The sequence below is a fragment of the Megalopta genalis genome, chromosome 1 (genome assembly GCF_051020955.1).
Source record: "Megalopta genalis isolate 19385.01 chromosome 1, iyMegGena1_principal, whole genome shotgun sequence".
NCBI lineage: Eukaryota > Metazoa > Arthropoda > Insecta > Hymenoptera > Halictidae > Megalopta > Megalopta genalis.
Window position 1 is genome coordinate 24,949,075 of NC_135013.1, and position 14,202 is coordinate 24,963,276.

The following is a 14,202-nucleotide window of genomic DNA, read 5'->3' on the forward strand; positions in this document are numbered from 1 at the left end:
TGTACAATCCCGCCGCATTTCTATGTAATAGATTCGTCTATTGTTACGAAGACACGCAGTGGCTCCAACATGTATTTCAACAATGAATTCCGGCCGATTGTTTTTTTGTAAACTGTTGTGGTTCCGTAAAAAAAAAAAATAAAAATACAAACATCATGCAACAATAAACCCGTGCTTGTTTCGCCGGTTTCGCGATCGAAAATCCAATGAATATTTTTATTGCGCTTTTATCGCGTAACTCTGTTCCCGTGCTTGTCTTCTACTCGATAAACGTTCTCCAAAATTATCTCTGGAGTGTTTGGAGTGTGTTCAACCGCTTTGTATGTTCAACGTGTGTACCTTAACGTAACGCCACGAGTACATATTTTGTCATTTTTGACAAAAATGGCTGGATCAAAAATGAAACTGCAAAGAGACAGGAGAAAAATTCGAGAATATTTTTATATTACGTTATTACGTGATTTACGTTTTTCGTAATCGAACTGCGGATCTTTTGCATTTATGGCAAAATCGGGTATTTACAATTTAAAATGGTGTGAAAATTAGAAGCATCGCAAAACGTAAATGTATTATTTTTAATTTATTAAGATGATTATCCCTCGGATAGCGGATCATTTTTGCAATTGTACTTTTAACGATGTTTATAACCATTCTGAACTTCATTCAGCTTCATTCAGCTTCGAAAGATATTTTGGAAGATATTTCTAGCAGAATTATCAGCTTTTCTGTTGTTTTTACTGTAATAACAATTTATTTGATTTAATTGCGGAAAATTGAATAGTTAAGTGAACGATTGGAATATTCTGGGTCAAAATTGACACAGTCACCGCCTCGCGTTGGTTAAAGAGAGAGTGAAGTTGCTACTTGGCTTCTATTCCTTACAAATAATGCAATCAATGTATATTTTGCATACAAATTCGTATTATACTTATAATCAATTTAGACAATTTTTATTTCGCATAAAAATCCGTAATATCCCAACTGAAAATGATCTCTGCGTAAAACTATCATAATTTCTCGATGCACGCGATATCCTGCATTCGGACAATTCCGTGAATGCCACAAACTCAAAGCCATTTTCTCGGAGTTTTGACCATTTTTCACCGCAGCCAAACGAGTCGTTTTTTTTCCCACGGAAAACGAAGTTCGCGAACGAAAGAAAGTTTCGACTTCGAGCGTCGGAAAAACCAAATTTCGGCTGACACGGTGCTCTGCGGAACAACTGCTCAATTGTGGTAACGGAAGACTCGGGTAATTAATAGAAAGCGGCGGAATGGACTTTCGGGGGCCATTAAGGGTTTCCGCGCGACTGCGACTCCGGAATGCTCGGGATAAGAGGGATTCCACGTTATTTTGAACAGAACGGGAAACAGAACGGTACGCATAAATACCTTTTATTCCTTTGGCAATTAAGCCGGAAGCTTTTCGAATGTTTGACGAGCAGAATTAATTACGGCGAAGTACGCTAAGCCCGGGCACAAAGCTGGCCCCCGCTCGCGCGCGGCTGCCACTGCATGCCGGTAAACATACGAAAACAATTACCGAGTTGTCGACCCGAGAATTAAATAATTCTCCGACCGGGACGCCATTGTTCAAGCATGAACGACCAGATTTCCGCGGGAGGAACCGTCGCGAATGGGATTCTTTCTTTCTTTGGCCGTTCCTTCGGGTTCCGTCGGCAGTTCGCCGGCGCGAATGCGTCGCGCGGTGGTCGATTCCTTCTAAAAATCGGACAGAAACCGTCATCATTTGAACACTTGCTCATTGACAGGTAACAAAATATGTTGAAATTCAACAGATAGGTTCAACACAAACATCAATCTGGCAAACAATTTTTTATTTTCCACCTGACATGATTTAATCGCGAAGGCGCGCCGGCGGCCTCTACTTTCCTTTTTATTGCTAAATCCACGAGGCTTGTTATTGGAGAATCTGATGTTATGCAGAGCATTGCATTGTTTATGACTTTCAGACGATAGATTTAACCCTTAAATGCATGATTTTTTGTTTTGAATTTTAAAAACTCGTTTTTTATAGGAATGTAGTCATAGGTTACGTAAAAAATAAATAAAAAAATCTAGGTAATAATATTGAGTATTTATTTATTATAATATTATTATTATTGAGTATTTATTTATATATTAAAATCTGGCATATATCCAATAAAATTTTCAAATGCAACATCAAACATTCATAGTTTACTTGACAACAGATGAGAAGTAATTTTTTTTTTCAATTAGATAAATCACTCCTTTATAGGAAACTCGAAAAAAGAAAATATCTCTCCAAGTAACACATTGAAGGTTATCACTCACCACATTCAAATGTCAAAAAACATATAACTTACTCGCCAAAAGTAATGTCAAGTCTTTTATTTCACACATGGTCTATTGTCTATTGTTATCAACGTGTATTCGGAAACGCACATACTCAGGTTTTTGAATAAAATTAAGTGGAATTGGAATGTAGACAATTGGCAACAATATGCATTTAAGGGTTAAGAAACTCGCAAAAATTCGCGATTTATGCGCAGATTTTACGATTTATTCGCAGATTTTGCGATTTACTCGCAGATTTTGCGATTTACTCGCAGATTTTGCGATTTACTCGCAGATTTTGCGATTTACTCGCAGATTTTGCGATTTATTCGTAGATTTTGCGGTTGCAGTAATAAGAATGTTGCGATTTTGACGCACTTATGGCAAAACTGATTAAGCGAAGTACAAAACTGTAAAGATGCTACAAGATTTTGCGAATATTATTATATTATTTCTGACTCGTTCGAACGATTAAAGGAGGACCATATTTTCATTAATTCACGGTTCAGAATCTAAATGAAAAAGCAGTTAGAACATAAATGGAAATATGAAAGGAAAATTAATTTACGCTTTTAAGTAGAAACGAACGAGATTGAATAAATAAATGAGAACACGGTAGAGTAATTAATTTACACCTCGAAGTATTAGCAAAGAAGGTGATGCAAAAAAGAGTAAGTGGATAACACTGATCCTTTCGTTTTTTCATGGCGTTTAATAAATAATTAATTTAAGCTTCAAGATAAAAGCAGCTCACCGTTCTAAAAAATTAATGAAAGATTATACGTTTCACGCTTTATCTAACGGTAATTTTTTAATGATCATTTGAAAATCGGAGATCAACGGTCGAAAATTTCTTGAAAAATTGTTCGAAGGTAACAAGATGTAATTTATTCGTAATCCCATAATTTCAATTAACATAGTATAACGAGATCTTTTGAGATTATCATTTAAACATATCATTTACGAATAGCTCATCATTTCGTTATTTGTTTTTTGTTGCTTAAATAATTGATTAAACGCTCATATATATATTTACTGTTTAAAATTTTACATGGAGAAGTTTGTAATAAACGCATAAAATCTGCAGTCTCATAATTAACATTAAAAAGCAACGTGTAATTGAATTAATTGATCACTGTTAATAGACGCGAACGTGTTAATAGATTTTTGATAAATAAAGTGCTAATTTCGGATCGGTTTACGTGCAGAGGTTAGCAGAAAAATAAGACGAATCCGCACCGACGATTCAGAAGTGCATATTTAATTAGAGACCCGGAATTAAGCTGGTCTCGCGACAACCACCGAAATAATAGCGGCGGCTTGAACTTGAAGCGACCCAGCCTCGAAACCACGAAGACAAAAACGAGCATGGGGTCGTTGGCCGAGCCAGAGCAAACGCCGAGTTTCTTCTCTGCGAGATCTATCAAGATCCATGAACGCGGCTAGCTATCCTAACGCAAATGGGGCTTAGGGTGATGCAACTGTTTCTTGCCGTTTCCGCGACCACGTTCCTAATCGTCAACAAATCGTGCCAACTGCGAAATTCCGATTTCCCGATCTCGAGACGTTCTTCAGAGAGATAACTTTAACTAAGCCAGTTTTTGTTTCTAAATAAATAAATAAAATTGTTATTTGATTCGCAGCAAATCCATTTTTATGTCTGAATTTTTGTGACTATCGTTTTAAACAATATTTATGCTGTTACGTATAATTAAATTTTTAGCTTGCACGAAAAATTCCGGAATTAAGTTTTAATTAATAATAGGCTTTTTAATTTCTTTTAATTTAAAATTGCATTTGATTCGCAACCTCATTTCGATCATGGTAACTTAGAAGTATTTGAAATTAAATCGATTTTTGGAAAGGAAAAACGTTGTGACTACTTTAGCCAATTTTTGACTGACGATAATTCCGCAAAAGATTATGGTGGGAAGATAAATTTTTCTCAAAATTAATGCTTGAAACCTCTACTTTAAGATAGACTTCCTAGATTTTAAGTTAGACGCACCCTCGCCAATTTAAATGCGCTGTTGCCATGTCCGTGCATTTCGTCAAACTTGGCAATTTTCAATACGACAAACACGTCCTCGCATTTAAATAGTTACAGTGACGTGTGAGTGCATATAACTTAAAATCGAGAAATACTATCTTAAAGTAGAGGTTTCAAGCTCTAATTTAAAAAAAACGTTATCATCCCACGATGATTTTTAACGGAGTTATCGTCGGTCAAAGTTGCTCAATACTTGTCCAAAATTTCTCTACGCTCGATTTTCCGTAAATCGAATTAAATCGGAGATTCCTGAAGCAAATCGCAGCGCGTGTATTTTCACCGTAAAGACCGCGGAAGATTCGCAGTACGGTAGTCAAAAGAAAAAGATCGGTACAATTCAGGGCAGGGTGGATTACCGAGCCCAGGAGTCAATCGGCTGTAAAATAGAAATGTAAAGGGAAAAAGGATTGAATCTACGTTCCGAATGGATCTCGGCCACGATTCGTGCAGCAACGATTCGCAGTTCGATGGAAAGCACGATACACCGGCAGCCTCCCGTTTGTACTGGCGGCCAATTATTCATTCGACCGATGCAATATGTAATATAACTGACAATGTAAACTGATGGCATAAGTAATGAAGATTGATCGGCGCGCCGCGCAAGGTGTAGGTGCGATACTCGAATGCCGTATATTTGGGACATTGATAAATTGCCCTGCTCTAATTAGGCTACAGTTTTCGTTAATGAAATAATAACGAGAATGATCGTATAAATTAATAAAGAGCGAGACGCGTGACTTGAACCGTTTCACGTTCGCTGGACGAATGCAAACGTTGACTACAACTTTTTCCATCGGATCTCGCACGGAATCGAAAAGTCTTCGACCGCGGCTGCTTCGAAAAATACCGCATCGAAGTGCAAACAGAATTTTAATTGAAGAAAATAAATTTCTCCAATGAAATTTCGAAACTGTTTAACGCCGTCGATGTGTCGAAAAGTAGTGCATTAAGGTGCGAATAGATTTTCCATCGACAATTAAGTAATTCGTAGGAAAATAAATCTCTGTTACAAAATTTTCAAACAGTTCAACACTCAATTAATACATTTTTCATTGAAAATTAAATAATTCGTAGGAAAATGAATTATTATCGCGGAATTTCGAAGCAGTTATCATTCAAAATACTTATAAAAAAGTACTTAAAAAAATGCAGCACCAAAGTGCACGTACATTTTCCAAAGAAAATTATATAATTCGCGGGTAAATGAGTCTCTGTAAAGAGAAGCCGAATGTTTCCAAGAAGACGAATTAAATGAAACAGTTAGTTGGATTAATTCCAACAGAAATCGATCAACTCTAAAGTTTCTTCGGTCGGTCGGGAGAACTTAAATGTTCTGTAAATCCCCTGGATATTCGAATCCGTGCCGAGTTTCGTCCTGGCCGTTCGGTAATACCCTTTCGGCCGGCTTCATCCGCAAACACGGCGAGAACCGCATTATTTTAACAAGTCGGCCGTATAACGCTAATAAACGACAAAATTCCGGGAGATTCCGGCATGTGCTCGCGACGTTGTATGCAGTTTCCCGTGCAGTTTCGCGGCGAACTGGCTCCTATTTACACGCATCTTTGAGTTCGCCGGTTCATGGTATAGGGCTCCGTGCCAGCCCTTCCAGTTCCCCGTCTGCCATTTGCATACGGCGAAATTAATTCCCGCGTTGTTAATGAAATTCCCAGCCGTTGGTGGCTAGACGAGGACCACCGGCAACGACGCGATCCTACGGAAATGGTTTTTCCTTCAACGGCCAATTGATTTGCCCGCTTCAATCTTCTTGCACGCTCCGAAATGATCTCGACTACGGTCTATGAAATATGGACGTCGTTTTAACCATTTTCCTGTTGTCGTTATCTTCCTGGACGAACGTTAAACAATCGTAAACGATGAAGTTTCATTTAATGAAAATGAATTCGAGTTTGTTGCATGAAAACGAGCGGGAACGATTGTGCGATGAGTGTGAACGAAATGAAAGTTAGTCGATTGGCAACCGCAACATTGTGTTAAAATTATTTCTTCGTTTAATAAAATCTCACATATCATTACATATATTATTATTAGATTGCGGAACTTTATGCAAAATACAAATTTACTGAATTAATTGCTAGACATAGGCATCAAGGACAATATTCTTTTTTTCTTTAATTATTTTAATAAGCTCACATTAATAGATCGGCACATTCTTAGTTTTCATTAATTTTCTCACCGATTTAGATTACACATACTTATTCCTGCCATAAATGCCGTAAACGCACAAAATCCGCGGTCTAATTATTCTATAATATTTTCGATCATTTTTAATACAGAAATGTACAAATATGACCATTTGTTAAGTCTTTCTTTAAATGTCATTAAAAATGCAATAGACTTATAGAGAAAAAAAATAGAAAAATATGAAATAGACTTTCAGTCTATAATCGTTTCAATTATTATTATATTTCAATTATTATAATTATTTCAGTCTATAATTATTTAATCAATTCCAAGACGAAGAGTTTCGCCCGAAAACATTTGTTTCTCCGCCAAAAAAAGAGATTGCTCGCAAATCAAAAAGAAAATCGATTTTCCTATTTCCGTAGAATCTCGACAAATCGTCTGCCGAGAATCGCGATAAAAAATTCTTCAGTGCGACAATTCGTGGATGAAAGTAGAATCCGTGAATTCCCACGGTAAATCCTCGATAAGTTTTAATTGTCATGATTTTCTAATATCCCGGCGGGCCGTTCATTTGCGCGAACTCGATTCCACGAGCGTCGTAACGCGCTTACTTCGGATCGCGTGTAAAATGGCGGATCCCCGCTAATTCCCGGACGAAAGAAAAGCTTATTACGGGAACGAAGATAATCCAGATCTTCGATCTCGCGAGCTTCTTATTACCCTGCCGTGGAATTAATCAAAAGAAGAGGGACCGTTTATCCGGGGCCGTTCCAGACCGAAGATAATGACGATGCGGGAAAATACGAATGGAACGGCACCGACGCGAATTTATTTCGTCATTTCTTCTATTCGACGCCATTTTCTCCCTTCGGTTTCATCTATTTATTAAACGGATGGTGTCTACCGATTCGTATAATCGTTTCATTTATTCCGTTTATCCATCGATGATACAATATAATTATTAAAATATAATAATAATATTTAAATATATAATATATATATATATATATATAATATATTTAAAATATAATAATAATTATTAAAATATATAATATATATATATATAATATATTTAAAATATAATAATAATTATTAAAATATAATTCTACTTTATACTATATTTGTATTCTATACATGTTATTAAAATTATATTACTTACACGTATACGCTATATTCATATTATAAAGTATATAAAAATCATTATAGATCAAACTTTTTCTAAATACCACGAATTAAAATGTAAAATTGCATTCAAAATCGTCTCCAACAATGGGATCAATATATAATATAAAAATGGCCTCCGGTGTTCGAAACTGGTTATGAAGTGATGTGTCTACCGATTCCTAAAATCGTTTCATTTATTCTGTTTATCCATCGATGATACAATATAATTATTAAAATATAATAATAATATTTAAATATATATATATAATAAATATAATGTATATAATATATAATTATAATATTTAAAATATAATAATAATAATTATTAAAATATAATTCTACTTTATACTATATTTGTATTCTATACATGTTATTAAAATTATATTACTTACACTTATACGCTATATTCATATTATAAAGTATATAAAAATCATTATAGATCAAACTTTTTCTAAATACCACGAATTAAAATGTAAAATTGCATTCAAAATCGTCTCCAACAATGGGATCAATATACAATATAAAAATGGCCTCCGGTGTTCGAAACTGGTTATGAAGTGATTAAACATGTTTGGAACTGCTTATGGAGTGATTAAAAATGTTTGGAGCCGGTTATGAGATGATTGAACGCATCGGTGAATATGATGTGATAAAATTGATATTTTCTTAAAACGTCAAACTTTTAAGGTAAACGATTTTCTGAAAAATTTTCGTACATTTCGACGGGTGTCTAAATAAAGTATGGACATTGACACATCTTTCACTTTCAGTTACGGTCACGAAACAGCACAGATTGATGAGTTGCCCAAGAAACGCAGGTGCAGCGTCGAAAGGATTAAAGGACAAATTGGTCTTTCGTTTGCAACTCTTTGTCTGAACGAGTTTCGCGGATGAAACGCGCGAGTGCGACGCGAATGCGGTGGATCACGTGCCTCTAAACAGGGCACGCGCACAGCGAGAGAGAGAGAGAGAGAGAGAGAGAGAGAGAGAAAGAGAGAGAGAGAGAGGGAGAGACTCATCGCTCCGTAAAAAGGGAAAACGTCAGACGTTCACCGTCGCGTTGGAGACCGGTAGGATTTCTGAGTAAAATATGGCGCAATATCTCTCGTTGCGAAGGACTGCCGTAGGCGGTACTTTTCGAGAATCTCTCTCTCTCTCTCTCTCTCTTTCTCTCAGTTTCCCTCTCGCGCTCCAGCCGCTCGTCACGATTCCGGAAAAGTCGCGGCTCCGTTCCGCGGATCTTCACCTGAAAAATTCCTTCTCTCCTATTTATCGCGATCTAGGCGTTATCATCCCAAATTACGAGCCGAGGATCCTCGCAGCCTCTGATCTCTCCCATCTACGTGGCTCCCCAATACACGACGCGGGTCTCTCAAGATTCCCAATTTGTGGCCTTGCTGGATGCACTTTCGCTACGTTCGATCTTGCCTTCGCGAATCGACTGGCATTCCGAACGGCTACCGTGTATGTAATCTCGAAAATGCCTGCATCAGTGGTAACGTACGATTCGTACGAAACGAAAGCTTAGCTGTTTTAATCGCGTGCGAGAAATTGTTTAACGCTAGAACTATCAAACCAGTCAAAATGACTGATATTGTAAATAATGGTTTTGAGAGAAACTTTTAGTGAAACTTTTTCCTTCGAGCATATATCGTAATATAAATCGTTCGGAGTTTAAATAAATCCAATTTTACCATTATTATAAAACAATACAAAGTCCAAATGTTGTATATAAGTGTAAAGAAGTTCGTGTAACTTCGGATATACATATACATATATGTGTATATGCAAAAATGTGAGGGTAGACTGATACATGTACAGTAGAATTATCTTCACACAATTACAAATAATTTTTCCTTCTCTAGTATCGATTCAATAAACTCTCAAAAATATAGTATTAGCCCTAGATTGATATAGTAAATTCTCTCCAATTGTCTGTCAGCTTGTAAACGAAAAAATGGACAATTTGGGAAGAGGAGATACGATTCTCTGAGCCTCGCGGTTCGTTTCGACAGTTGTTGACAATCGGCGACTATAAAATAATCGTATCGTAGAATAATCGTATCTACTCTCCCTAAATTGTCCATTTTACAAGCTGAGAAACAAATGGAGAGACTTTAGTGTACTGTAGTATTAGCTTAACCATTCAAATGCACATTAACCAATCATAGCATCATTCGGACGATAGAACAGTTACATTATTGAAGTGCTAGATTTATCGACTTGCATGATAAATGGTACATAGATCGTCTCATTTCTGTTTGCGTGTTACAATGTATTTAGTGGGTATGTTACCGTGAATGACCGAAATTGGAGAATGTCGACTTTCACCGGTGAATGTCAACAGATACCAAATACGTCGGTGAAAGATCGAATATTTCATTACATTGTTGTACATTCGGACCCTCTCCGGTGTGTGTCGACAATCACAGATATGCTCTGGTGGAGGTCCAAAACCTGTCATTGCAAAAGGAAGTGTTCCACAAATAAATGCAGTTGTAAAAGCAAGGGACTCTTGTGCAATTCAAAGTGTCATAATAGTTTAAGTTGTTGCAATAAATAAGATTTGAATCACATAAGTGAGTAATTTTTTTATTACTATTATTTTCTTTTCTCATGTAGAATGTACCGTGTATTCTAAATTCTTGGTCATTCCTTTCAGAAAGAGAGGCGAAAAAGTTACGTCACCCTTGTGGCGTTTTATAGCGACTGAATTACGGAGAAGAAAATATAAATCTCCAACATGTTCAACATTCACCATTAGTGAGTGTTCACCATGGTGAATGTCAACATTTACCGGTGTAAGTCAGAAATAAGGGTATTTAGCAAATATTTCGGACATACACCAAGCGACTATGTGAATGTTGACATTCACCGGTGAAAGTCGACATTCTCCAGATTTCGGTGTTTCACTGTAACAGGTACATGTACAATGCACTTAGTAGGTACATGTACAATGTATATTTAGTAGGTACGTGTACGATGTACTTAGTAGATACTTAGACAAGAAAGAAGTCTGTTATCGGTGGTTCTGATGACGAAGCCTTCACCGCATCTGCATAATAATCGTCGCGAGTCCAAGGCGCGGAACGAGAGCAACCGTGTCCGCTCATTTTCTTCGCGGTGCGAGATAAATCAACGGCAATAACAATTTTATAAAGCAATTCCGCTCGTCCGTTCTAATCTGCTCTCGAGAACTTCCTCCGGCCAGGCGAGGACCACTCAGAATTTCCTGCGTGCGTCCTTCTCCCACGATTTTTATTGTCCAGGCGGAAAGTGAAAGAGAGGAAGGAAAGAGAAGGATATAGAAACAGTGAGAGAGAGAGAGAGAGAGAGAGAGAGAGTCGGCTTTCAGAGCTGCTCTTCGTACGAGCTAAGGATCCGTGGCGGAACCGCAACGCGGAAACTTCTCCGCACTCTCTGTCTCTCTACCATTCACCCTGTCTGTGTGTCTGCCTGTCTGTCTGTATGTGTGTCTGTCTGGCTGGCTGGCTGGCTGCAGAGTGTCGCCCGAAGCCAAGAACACAGTCAGAATTTTCTTCGCTTGGAGCGCGCGCTGCCAGCCCGTCTGAAATTCGTTGCTCTTGAGCGGTCGCGCGACCGAGAATTCCGGGGACCAAGTGAATTAGAATTTTTCCTCGAGCGGTTCAATTAATTCTGCTCAGCCTTCCGTTCGTCTTGAACACTCCTCCGAGCACTTTGCATCTTAGATCTCCGGCAGATCGATGATCTTTCGCGTTCATCGCCGCGTTTCTCACTGTGCTTCTCTCACCCTCTTACAGCGTTTATAGAAACCCACGCCGCGATCGTGCTAACACTAAACACCCACAAGTCGAAACGACCGCTTTATTTTGCAATTCTGCGAACTTTAGAGGAACTGGAGAGAAGGCTTTATAACGAAAACTTTACGATATCTAAATAAATTCGATTCGATTCGATAAATACAAGGTTAATTGAAAATGAACCAATGGCGCGGTGATTGGCTGGCACACAGTAACCGGCACACGGTAACCACTCGAGCATGAATAATTCCAAGAGTGTGCGACTCATCCGATCGAACACTTTCCGGGAAGGGCGGCAGCCTCAAAGGGCGGGTTCGCGCTCGGAATTTTTGCAGCGCACGCATCGCGGTAACGTGACTCGCGTAGTCGGACGTCCGAAATGAAATTTGCGAACAACATTATTGCTGTTCGGCGTACGTGCGCCAACAGGTCCCTCGGATGCACCTGTTCTCCTCGCACCTGTCCGGTGCGGCCGCGTTGCCGCCGTGGTGATGACGGCGGTGTGGTCGTCGGTGTGTGACCTCTGTGCTCGACGGATTCGTGTGTGCGGGCACGCGGCTTCAACCGGATATCGGAGATTCGGATCGACACTTTCCTCGTTTCGCCCCGAAGCAACGTGCCGCCGAGTGACGTTTCTATCTAACCCCGTGCACGTTCCTCATAACATCCCCTTCCTCTTCCTTTTCCGCGTCCGCCGCCCCGCGGGGCGAACCGCGCGCCGAAATACGAGCCGCGCCGCGAGAAATAATACACTCGCGCGGAAAATTAAGGGATCGACGAATTTCCGTCGAAAAAAAATGTCAATATTTTTTAGTTGCACTGTGCCAGTGTTTCAGAGATGAATCCTCGCTAATTCGAAAACGCGGAGTTTCTATGTTTTGACCGTTGTTTCGATTATATTCCGACACGATCTTTTATTTGAGATGAAAACGTGAGATTTAGGATTATAGCGACGCAAAGTGAGGTTCTCGGAAATTTTGTCTATCCGAAAATGCGATCTGTACGTGGCGAAATGTTAAAAAAACAAATGAAGTAAATTATATAGTTACTGTATACGTGAAAAGGACGAGTGAAATAAATCATAAGGTTACTCTATAAATTAACTTTGAATTATCTTAACAATTAATTCTGCGCGATGACCGCGCGTAATTTATTAAATTTTTCCGGGTTCTTCTCTGTAATGAGATTAAAAGGGGAGATTCAATTAAATGAATTCAATGGACGTTCAAAGATTCGATCATGTTTCTAGAAAATTCGAATCGTATTTCATTAAATATATATATATATATAATTTAATATATTACATGAAATTTCTCTATATTAAATTTAAGTTAATATTAAATAAAATTTCTTGCTATATTAAATAGTTAATTGAAACATATTATAAATAAAATTGCTAAATTAAATGTAATTTAATATATTAAATTAAATCGCTACAAAAAATTTCATTTACTTTAACACATTGAAATAAATTGCTCGATTAAACTTAATTTAACTTACTATATTACGTTAAATTGGTGGATGAAATTAAATTGATATATTAAATCAAATTGATATGCAAACATCAATTTGCAGTAATTAAGAGGAACACCGTTGAGATTGGATCGCAGCGAATCGTGATAAAATGGGATCGTTGCAGTTCGCACCTACGAATATTTGCCCTAACACGGTTCGCGTAATTGGCCACGTGGAAACTCAGTTTGTCCTTATATCCCTTGCGAGCGCGGAGGGTTAGTTATGGTGACCTTGATCCGATGTCATCTTCCTATTCCGACCATATTGGCAAATGCTATTACATGATATTGCATTCGAACCGAACCGAGGGACGAGTCAATTAACCGGCGAACTTACGCTGCCGTTCAAGTGCCAAACAATGCCACATACCAATTCGGTCCTAGACATCGGCGTCTCATCGGGTCATTATAATTTTAGCCTGATTTAATCGTTTCATTTCGTCCCAGTCGTCCTGTGCTCAATTTGTCTATAATTAAATTTGATTACGGACCGATTTATCTCCTCGATTACGGAGCTGTACGAGAGTTTCTATCGTTAAGACATCAGCTCGTTAAAATTGGAGTGATCACCGAGGAGTATACGTAGACAATTTCCGCGGAAAATAATCCTCGGCTCTTCTTATTAACGTCTTATTCTACCACGCGATACCGTCTCTACTTTTCCCTTCTATATTTTCCTTCTCCCCGAGCCGTATCTTTATCTCTTCATCCCCCCCCCCCTCCCTTCCACTATCCCCACAATCACAATATTTATATAAACGCATAAAGCAACGCGGAAACTGCAATACGCTCGCAGCTCCTTCTCCGTAACTCGTACACGCAGGTCGATAAAAACCTGCTTCTACGATACTAATATTTTCAACTTACTCGAGCTAGCCGAGAGAAAATCGTATCTTCGTTTCGCCGGTGTTCTTTGCGAACGATGCAGAAAGTTCATTTCCAAATAGTCCAAAGGTTTCTCATCTTTCTTACGATTTTACGGAGACGGTGGTGCTGCCAGTTAGGCGACGCTATAGGAGAGCGAAAATATTTTGTCATTTTCGGAAGTGGAGACAAATTTTCCAAGTCGATCGTGAACAACAGTGTGATTCTTCTTGAAATCATTTCGATGAATTTAATGCAGAATTGGGAAACAGATTAATCGACGGCTAACGATTGAATTATTACTGTCCATTGTTAACCGATTTTTCGACGATTAATACCTTTAATCGATGACCGACGATCGC

At 38.3% G+C, this 14,202-nt stretch overlaps 1 protein-coding gene across 1 annotated transcript in view; it reads right to left on the reverse strand.

The window, feature by feature from the left end:
- Hs3st-A (Heparan sulfate 3-O sulfotransferase-A) overlaps window positions 1–14,202 on the reverse strand; it is a 210,557-nt gene that overhangs the window by 127,056 nt on the left and 69,299 nt on the right. The gene's annotated exons all lie outside the window — the stretch shown is intronic.